At 46.4% G+C, this 10559-nt stretch overlaps 1 pseudogene across 1 annotated transcript; it reads right to left on the reverse strand.

Moving 5' to 3' along the window:
• Positions 1–799: 799 nt before the first annotated feature.
• Positions 800–3540, reverse strand: LOC149841616 (subtilisin-like protease SBT1.7 pseudogene; annotated as a pseudogene). The gene has a single exon (XR_016430999.1). The product of XR_016430999.1 is annotated as a subtilisin-like protease SBT1.7 pseudogene (transcript).
• Between the last annotated feature and the right edge of the window lie 7019 nt (positions 3541–10559).

Genomic DNA, 10559 nt, shown 5'->3' on the forward strand with positions numbered 1-10559 from the left:
TCAAAACAAAAAGAACAAATGCACATAAAACCCTCAATTTAGGAACAAAATGCACTTAAACCCTAAAAAATCACAAAAAATAAAAGACCACCCAGAAAAAAATCGAAATTTTTGCCTTTAATGCGGAACTGAATACCCTAAAAAGTTCACCCGCAAATGAGGGTGGGATTCCAGCCTCGGAGGGATAAAAAGTGAGAATTTTGGTGATTTGAATGGCCATTTAACTACGGCTAGCATTTGGGTGAAAAGATCAGGTGCAATATGATTGCACAAATATTTGTGCATTAAGTAAGCACCTGATCACCCTCCATCTTGGGGACAGGCCTGTCAGTTGTGGGGCTCAAGGCCTGATGGAGGGCAATGAGGTGCTTAATGCACCAATTTTGCCATGTGATTGCACCTTATCCGGACTCAACATTTTGCCATAGTTTACAAGGTCTAAGGATGGGTGACTTGTGAACGTCACCAAGTTGACGAGACACGGTGGGTTTGAAATCCACACGCTATAGTGTCCCTTGCTGCAAGGTAGAGGCTGGGTACGCTCGGCTGTGGCCTGTGGCCATGGGGGACATGGCAAGGAAAACATACAACCTGGTTAATGCGGCCGGTTGGTTAGGCCTTAGCTCCAAACCCATGAATTCAACCACCTTTTGTGAATCATAACGATGCTAGTCATAGAGAAACGGACGGAAATGAGGGAATGGTTGCCAATTCTTATATTGGATTCTTTGGGACAAAAGAATTAGTGGAACCACGAAAATAAGAAAACACCCACATTCACTAATTCCTTCTTCATCCATTTGTCCCCAACTCAGATTTGTCATTTCCAATGATAACGCTTTTGGATTTAATGTGATCTTGGAGAAGGGCTCATGCCAACAACAGAGTGGAACACTCCTTGAAAAGAAGTTCAGATCCAAACCGACCCGGATTCCGTCCCATAATACCTAGGTAGGGCCTGGGAGACCAAGGTGCTCTCTCTCTCTCTCTCTCTCTCTCTCTTGTGTCATCTCTTTAATTTAGCTGACCCTTTTATTCTTATAACCCAGTAACAGTAAATATCACACAGAGATTCTTGTTGACAGGAACAACTGAGCTAATTACGAGAGAGAGATCATTAATTCCGTCTCAGGTCCAAGTGAAGGCGATGGGGCTGCGGACCAGGTGCTGCCCATCGGACCAATCCAAGTACCCGAACTTGGACGTCCCCGAAGTCAGCGAGCTCAACGTGAAGGTGACCGTGTAGCTCTCCTTCTGCCCCGTCTGTGTGAAGCTCAGCACCTGTGGCTCCACCACTGTCTTCACCGCGTACGGAGATGATATGGACACGGAGTAGCTGGAGCTCGCCGGCCCCACATTGGTCACGGTCCTCTTGAATGCGATGGTCTGATTGTCGCTTCCTGCGACCAAATGCACCATGAACGATGGATAGTTCAGGCCGCCTTCTCTTCCCGTGCAGGTGAAGTTGCGCCGGGCCACCACCGCGATACGGTCCGCGGAGTATCCAAGCTGGCAGAGGAAGCCCAGGTAGTCGTCGCTGGAGATATCGTAGACCAGGCCCGGATCCATCGCCTTCTGTGGATCCACATGCCCAGCACCGTGAGCGAACGCTGTTGACGGCCCGCCCGTAGCACCATCCAGCAGCGGTCTCCCATTCTTGTATGCGGTGTAGGCGGTGGTCATGAGCGCGGACTTGATGGCCGCGGGGCTCCAGTTGGGCCGAGCGCCCTTGAGCAACGCTGCCAGCCCGCTTACATGTGGGCACGCCATGGATGTCCCTGATATGATGTTGAAGTCGACACGACGATCATCGATTGCGAGATTCGTAGGACCCGTAGCCCGCGTCCATCCGGCGAGGATGTTTACTCCTGGCGCGATCACGTCAGGCTTCAGTATCCCTGGCACAACACCTGAGTTAGGCCCTCGAGAGGAGAATGAAGCGACGACCGGGGAGGGTTCCACCCCGACCCTCGTCCCGCCGATGACTATCGTCGCCGTCATGTTCTGGTTGGAGAAGAGGTGCCTTTTGATCTCATCTCCATTCTTCTGGCTGACGGCCACAGCCGGAAGGAAGTGCGCTTCAGCATATATCACCTCTCCAAAGTCTTCAGTGTTGGCAAGGATCATTCCGACGCCACCTGCGGCCTTCACGACGGCACCTTTCTCAGTCCTGTCGTTGAACCCACGGTCGCAAAGGACGATCTTCCCGGCAACCTTATCCGGCAAGAGTGTCCCACTCATGCAGAGGTTCCCTAGATCCGTCGTGTTGGTAGCATTGCCGGCGTAGATGAGAGGCAAGGTCGCCATCTCCGGCAAGAATTTCCCGCTGTATAGTGAGACGCCACTGTAACTTTTCCCATTTCCGAGGATAGCGTGCGCCGGGAAATCACGATCGATCGTGCTTGCTCCGACGGTCGTGATCCAAGGGGCAACATTTCCGACACCAGAGGGTGAGGGCCCGCGGTTACCTGCGGAGCATGAGACGAAGACGCCGTGCTCCATGGCTGCAAAAGCGCCCACGGCAACATTGTCGTTGTAAAAGTCAGTCGCTGTGCTGCCGATGGAGATGGAGAGGACATCCACCCCGTCGATGATGGCCTTGTCCATCGCACTGAGGATGTCCGATGTCAAGCAGCCGCCAGCCCAGCACACTTTGTAGATGGCAATCCTGGAGTGCGTGGCCATTCCCCGTGCTGTCCCGGTTGCATAGCCGAGGAAGCTCGCGTCGAGGACGGGTGCACCACCAGCCGTGCTCGACGCGTGCGTACCATGACCATCAGTGTCTCGAGGAGATTTCGACTCCTTCCCTTCGTCGATCGGGCCATAAGAAGCCTCGTACCCCACGGAGAAGAACTGGGCGCCAATGAGCTTCCGGTTGCAATTGCTTGCATTGAAATTCTTCCCAGCCGTGCACTCACCCTTCCACTTGACCGGAACAGGTCCGAGCCCCACATCATCATAGGACTTGCTCTCCGGCCACACACCCGTGTCAAGCACGCCGATCACGACGTCCTCTCCTTCTTTTGACTCTTGTAGCAAGCGGTTTTCAACAGTGAGGCCGAGGAATTCCGGCGTCCTCGTCGTGTGGAGTTCGTAAACCATCTCAGGTAGCACCGCGATTACGCCGGGCTTCCCCCGGAGGGATTGGGCTTCTGTCAAGGTCAGCCGGGCGGCGAAGCCGTGGAGTACGGTGGAGTAGGTGTACACGATGCTGCTCCCATCCGTCGACTCTGACACAGAATCAAGCGCCGATTGGTACCACGCTTTAGGGCTCACGAAGCCCACTGGAATCTGGGATCTCATGGTGTGCACAATATAGGTTTACTTCTCGCTCGATGTGACGCTGCCCACCTGGCGGAAGACAACGTTCAAGAAGAAGAAGAAGCAAATGAAGATGCGCAATTTCCTCATTTCCATTCTTTTTCTTCTTCTTTTTTTCCTACTATATGACAATAACAACAGATGGTATTCTCTGGAATTTATCAGTTCTCCAGATGAAGAACGTGATAAAGAACCGGAATAAGTGGAGGGAGTTGAGAAAATAGGGATACTATGGTGTTTTGTTTTCTTTTCTCTGCACTTCTTTTCTTTTTTGTGATGAGCCAAGGTAGTAGTGAGAGGGAACGATGGGCCTATTTATGGGGTGTCTAAACTTAACTTCTACGATGAACATATGAAAAAAATGGACGAAACGATGGGTGGTTGCCCTACGTGTAAGGTACAGCCAAGGCATAGAATGAAAACACGAATGCAAGGTGAGAAGTAATCCCAAGGTATGCCACTATATATACTAGCAAAATGCATGTGCACGAGTGCACATGGAAGGCCAAAAAGAAGAAAAAATAATATTTATATATCGAGGGTTTCTGCTTTTACCTGGTAAAACTACTGCTATTATGCAAGGCAAATTATTTACACTTTAGATATGGCTCATTTAAAATGATGCTATACGTGGGATGGTGGACTTTACAAGTAGAGACGTAAATAAGTAAAGAAAGGGCAGGTTAAATGGTGAAACTATACGTACACATGTCTCAACATCCAGCCTTTTCTTATTTGCAGCCAATGAAATACATGGTAATGTTATTTCTTAGCCAATAGAAAACAGGGAACCTTTAATTTTTGCAAATCTTGGGACTGAGAGTGGTGCTGAATAGGGGTGGCAATCGTGTCGGGTTGGCGGGTCGACCCGACGGGTTGGCGGGTCAGCATACCTCAACCCGAACCCAACCCGTTTATTAAACGGGTCGGCTGTGGCAAACACGAACCCGACCCATTTAATAAACGGGTAACCTGACACGACCCGCCAACCCATTTAATAAATGGGTTGGGTCGGGTAAACGGGTTCTCAGGTTCTCAGGTCAGGTTGACGGGTTGGCGGGTCGACGGGTTGGCAGGTTGACGGATCGGGTTGGCGGGTTGACCCACCCGCCTAACCCGTTTATTAAACGGGTCAGCCGGGTTGGCGGGTTGGCATACCCCCAACCCGAACCCGACCTGTTTAATAAACGGGTTACGCGGGTCGACCCATTTATTAAACGGGTTGACTTAAGCCCAACCCGAACCCGCCTAAGAGGCGGGTTGGCGGGTCGTGTCAGGTTTTGTCACCCTTAGTGCTGAATCCCACGTCTGTGTTCGGGGGTCTGAATGAGCACAACGTATACAAGCACATGAGGCTCGTATTCCCGTGTATGTTGACATCACTTAACATTGAAGTCTTGTGTGGTTGCAAAGACTTAAGTACCCTTTCTTGCTATTCTTGCTATAAAACCACGGTTTGAGAAAATAACAAAAATATCCTTCATTCAAAAAAGGAAAACAAACAGTTCAAAAAAAGGACAAACATGTCCTTCACCCAGAAAGTCGAGGATGATGTTGACTCTTCAAAGTCTACACAGCGAAACGAACTTTAGTCGATGATCCGATGGTGATCCGGCGAAACAATGGTGAGCCGACGATCCGATGGTCATCCGGCGAAACGAACCTGAGCCATCAAAAATGTCTGTTTGAACTTTTCATCATCATCTTCTTCTTCTTCCTTCTCCGTAAAACACTGTAAAACTCTCTCTCTCTCTCTAGAGAAGAAATCAAGGGAAGCAAAGAGTTCCCCCTAGAGAAGGCCATGAAGATCAACCCTCTCACTCTCTCTTTATTCTCTTTCTACTTCTGTGCACATCCAGCAGATGATCCTACATTGCTCCATCAAACACCGACTGACCTGCACACTAACTGTAGCATCGTTCAACTTAATTCGTTGTGAAGCCTGATTTAAAGTTTTTGCCCTTACAGAAGGGGGGTCCGGAGGGTCCCCCCCGGCGCGGGTCTCCAACGAGCCTGATTTTTTTGCCCTTGATTCGTTGTGGAGCCTGATTTTTTTGGGGCCTTGATTCGTTATGGAGCCGGATTTTTTTGGGGCCTTGTATAATTTTTTTATTTTCTTTCCCTCTTTTAACTATCGAAAAAGAGCAATAAAACGTTTTGTTAAATCGTGTGGCTCATGTTTCCATCGGTTGTTTCTTGCTCGAGGTTTTTGTAACACCCCTTCCCACGATTTTTCTATTTTTTTTTCTGTTTATTTTCCATGATTTTTTCAGTGACACTCCTACAATGATTTTTAGTGTTGTCGGGTCTCCAACGAGCCTCATAACAATTTATAGTGTTGTTCGGTCTTCCAACAACGATTTGTAGTATTGTCGGGTCTTCCTACAATTATTTATAGTGTTTTCGGGTCTTCAACGAGCCCCACAACGATTTATAGTGCTATTCGGTCTTTCAACAACGATTTGTAGTGTCTTTCGCAAATCACTATAGCGATTTATAGTGTTTTTGGGTCTCCAACGAGCCCCACAGCGATTTATAGTATTGTTGGATCTCACTATAGAGATTTGTAGTGTCTTCCACAAATTACTATAGCGATTCGTAGTGTTATTCAGTAAGCAAATCGCTATCCAAATTAGGACCAACTTGTCAGGATCATATCTCCCTAACCAGAGGTCATATTCCAAATCCGTAAATAGTGGTGTCTTTGTTATTGAGTCTAGTTTATTCTTGTAAATTTTTAGCGACTTCTATTGTCATTTTATTTCTCATTTTAACTAAAAAACAGACCCCTATTATGGTGTTTTCGGATCTCCAACGAGCCCATAACGATTTATAGTGTTGTTCGATCTTCCAACAACGATTTGTAGTAATGTTGGACTTTCATACAATAATTTGTAGTATTTTTGGGTCTCCAACGAGCCCCACAATGATTTATAGTATTTTTGGTTCTCCAACGACCCGTGCCGGGGGAGAGCCCTCAGACCCCCCTCCTGTTAGGGCAAAAACTCTAAATAAGGCTCCACAAGTCATCAAGTTGAATGATGCTACCCACGCTAGGAGGAGCCCTCAGACTCTCCTTATGTAAGGGTAAAAACTCTGAATCAGGCTCCATAACTCATCAAGTTGAATGATGCTACCCACGCTGGGAGGAGCCCTGAGACGCCCCTTCTGTAAGGATAAAAACTTTGAATCAGACTCCACAACTCTTCAAGTTGAATGATGCTACCCACGCTGGGAGGAGCCCCCAGACCCCTCTCCTGTAAGGGTAAAAACTCTTTATGAGGATCCACAACTCATTTAGTTGAATGATGCTACCCACGCTGGGAAGAGCCCCAAAACCCTCCTCTTGTAAGGGTAAAAACTCTAAATCAGGCTCCACAACAGTCAATGTGCAGGTTGAATGATGCTACCCACGCTGGGAGGAGCCCTTAGACCCCTCTTCTGTAAGGGTAAAAACTCTGAATCAGGCTCCACAACAGTCAATGTGCAGGTTGAATGATGCTACCCACGCTGGGAGGAGCCCTTAGACCCCTCTTCTGTAAGGGTAAAAACTCTGAATCAGGCTCCATAACTCTTCAAGTCGAATGATGCTACCCACGCTGAGAGGAGCCCCCAGACCCCTCTCCTGTAAGGGGTAAAAACTCTGAATCAGGATCCACAACTCATTTAGTTGAATGATGCTACCCACGCTGGGAGGAGCCCTCAAATCCTCCTCTTGTAAGGGTAAAAACTCTAAATCAGGCTTCACAACAGTCAATGTTCAGGTTAGTCGGTGATTGATGGAGCAATATATGATCTTTTATTGGATGTGCACAGAAGCAGAAAGAGAAGGGAGAGAGAGAGTGAGAGGGTTGATGTTCATGGCCTCCTCCAGGGGAGATTTCTTTCTCGGATAATCGTGCAGTGCAGAGACTGGGTCTTAAATAATCATCTTCGGGGCACTTACGTGATCTTTACAACCACTCATTTTCTAGAATTATCATTTTTTTTGGCACCAATGAAGGAGAGGGTACTTAAGTCTTTGCAATCGCATCAAACTTTAACGCTAATTAATGCTAACAAACATGGAGATACGAGACACACATGCTTATATACGTGGTGCTCTTTGGGACCCCCCGAACATGAGATGTAGCTAACTGCCATGTTCGGTGGTGGGGGGGGGGGGGACATATAACCTGCTTCGCTTTTATATGCAGTTCTCTCTCTCTCATAGACCGAGTCGTTTTCTTAGTTCTTCTCTTCCCTGCCAGTTGTTCTTAAGACTTCAAAAGTGTTAAAAGAGCAAAAAAACTCTCTGTCTCTCTCTCTCTCTCTGACCGAGTCATTTTTTTGTCTTTTTTTATGAAGTTTGTCTCTTGCCTGCCAGTTGTTCTTGAAAACTTTTCATAGTGCTAAAAGAGAACACCTTAGAAAAGCACCAACAAGTAGAGCTGAGAGAAGAACCCAGCTGTTCGTGGTTCAGCTCAATTCAGCTCGTCCCTAACTCGTTCGTGATTGAATTAAATAGATAGAAGGATGATCCTGAATATATCGCCTACAGCTCGTTTACCTGCTGCCCTATTTGTGACCATCTCTTAGCAGTCTCTAGGATGTTTATGACATAAAGCCCTTTAGTAGCTACTAATTTCCCTACCTTTTTCACTGAAAGTGACGGAAAAAGCAATTGTCAATAAGAGGACCCATTGCATTCAATGTCATTGAACGCGAACCACAAAGGTGGGCACATTGATGGTCCTCAATTGACGTGGAGGATGCGGCCTGAACTTCTTTTTCTTGACAAAACCGTCTTCTTGCCCCACCTTGGGATCAGTATCTCCTCCTTGCATCCAAAAGTAAGATGAAAAAAAACAAATCTCCTCGTTGACGGACTTTTCTTTTCTTCCAAATGCCTTTCGACCATGAAAAAAATGACCCCTTTCAAATTTGAGACAAGTCCAAGTTTTAGCCGCTTCATATTCCAAAAAACAAAAGGCCACTATCTTTTTACTGGCATCTTCCCAGGCACATCTAAGTTGGGAGTTTTTCTAGGCATGGAATTAGCTTTAAGCCTTATTTTGTTTCATTTTCATACAAAGGAAAGGCTTTTCATGAGAATGGGCAAGGATTTCTTAAAAAATCTGCCAGCTCAACCTTTCCATGTGAAAGCTTTTTATGCCTAGGTGGTATGAAAAGAATTGCACATAAAAAGTTACAGGTGGCCAGAAAAAAAGCTGCGACTCACTTTTGCCAGCCTGATAATTTTCCACCACAATGATTTGATGTTTGTTTCTTACATGGTGGAAAAGGATTCAGCACTTTTCAATTAAGTTGCATGAAATAAAACATACAAGGGTTAAGTCTCCTGGTTTCACATTATTTTTTACCAACCATAGAACTTAAGATTTTCCTATAAGTTACGTAGAAGTCACATTCCCATGACAAGATTTATGTGGAACTAGCGTCTTTGTCACGTGACAAGTTTCATTTGTTCATTGTGGAAGCAGTGGTGGGAAAAGTAGAAAAGTCAGTCAACGAAGAGGAGATATTGGAATTTTATAAAACCCTCTGCCTTGGCGATAAACGGTACAAAGTGCGGTACCATCAAGGTGTTGGTGGGAGTCGGTGGGACCATACTTTTTGGATCCATTTTCGGACGGCAAGGACCTTGCTCAAGGCCTCTATAGTCTCTTAGCGGAGAAGTTTGGAGTTGAGTTATTCTTTTTAGCTCCTCTCGCTTTTTCGACCTTGTACTCGGCGCCACTTGTGAGTGTGTGCGTGAGTTGTAATTTCCACTAATCACTCCACGCTATTACAAGGTGAATTGAGGGCTTCATCTAGCTCAATGCTAGCTTACAAGGATTAACAAAAATTTATCAAAATTACCACCACAAGAAAAATGCCAAATAGCGGCGGACTTTTGCGACAGATTAGCGAGAGAAAAACATCTGTTGCTACGCTCATAAATATTTACGAAATTAGCGACGAAAAAACATCCATCGTCAACTCCGTCGCCAAGTAACGACTGAAATTTTATGTCGCAAAACCTGTCGCACTTAGCGATGGATATAGCGATGGAATAATTCTGTCGCTAGTTAGTGAGGGCATTTGCGACAGAAATATTTCGTCGTTAACTTTCGATGTAAATACCCCTAGGGCAAGAAATTGATTTTTTTTTTTTACTCTCACCTACACCGCTCGCTCTCTCTCACCCGCACCGCTTTCCGTCCTCTCTTTGGCTAGCGCCCCCTCCCTCTCTCCGGCTACCGGCGACCGCCCCCACTCTCTCAGGTAACTTCCTCCCCCAGTCTTCTTATTCATCATCTCCTTCTCGCCCTTCCTCTTCTTCATCTTGTTTCGGTAGGGGCGTCGCCCCTGCCGCCTGTCGTTTTTCAGCAGACTGACAGAGGCGATGCCCCTGCCGCCTGTCATTTTTCAGCAGACCGACAGGGGCGATGCCCTTGCCGCCTTTCTCCTTGGTCAAGAAGAGTCGAGCCCTTTTGCCTCTTTCCTCTCTATCAGGCAAGGGGTTCGCCCCTGCCGCCTTATTTTCCAGCATGGGCGATGCTCTTGCCCCTCTCGTTTTTATGGTAGGCAGGGGCAGAGCCCCTGCCTGTCTCTATTTTTTTTTTGGCAGGGGCACCCCTGCCTCTCGGGTCTTTGTAGCAGGCAGGGCGAGGCCCTGCCTCTTCCCGTCTGACGGGGGCTTTGGCCCTACCGTTCGGGATTTTTGGCAGGGAGTACGAGGCCCTGCCTTATGATCATTGCAAAATTTTTACTCTTGTATTCTTCTCTTCCTTCTCTTTTCCTTTCTAACCTCTATTTTCCTTTTAAAGGGAAAATAAAAGACAAAAAAGAAGAGAGAAAATAAAATAAAGAAGAGAAAGAAACTCTTTTGCAAAGGTCTCACTTGACCTTAATTTTGAAAATGTTTTGAAATTACTCACCTCCGTTTTTGAAATATTACGGGAAAAATAGAGAGACAGGATTCGCTCGTCGATACGAGGTTCGACCGTTCCTGGCACCTTTACCAGAGGTAATCAAACTTATTCCTTTTGCTTTACCTAAATATTGTCTAAGAATTTATTCAAAATCTAAGAATGCACAAAGAATCATGCTTATGCGAATGAAAAGATGTATGCTCTTTTGAGAAGAATAATTTGGAAATTTTGAGATTTTCTAAGTGATTTTTGAAATAAATTTAATAATATATTGAAGAAATGGTTTTTGAAAGTCGAAGATTTTGAATCTAACTTAGAACT

This window comes from Nuphar pumila, chromosome 3 (genome assembly GCF_984573655.1).
Source record: "Nuphar pumila chromosome 3, dmNupPumi1.hap1.1, whole genome shotgun sequence".
NCBI lineage: Eukaryota > Viridiplantae > Streptophyta > Magnoliopsida > Nymphaeales > Nymphaeaceae > Nuphar > Nuphar pumila.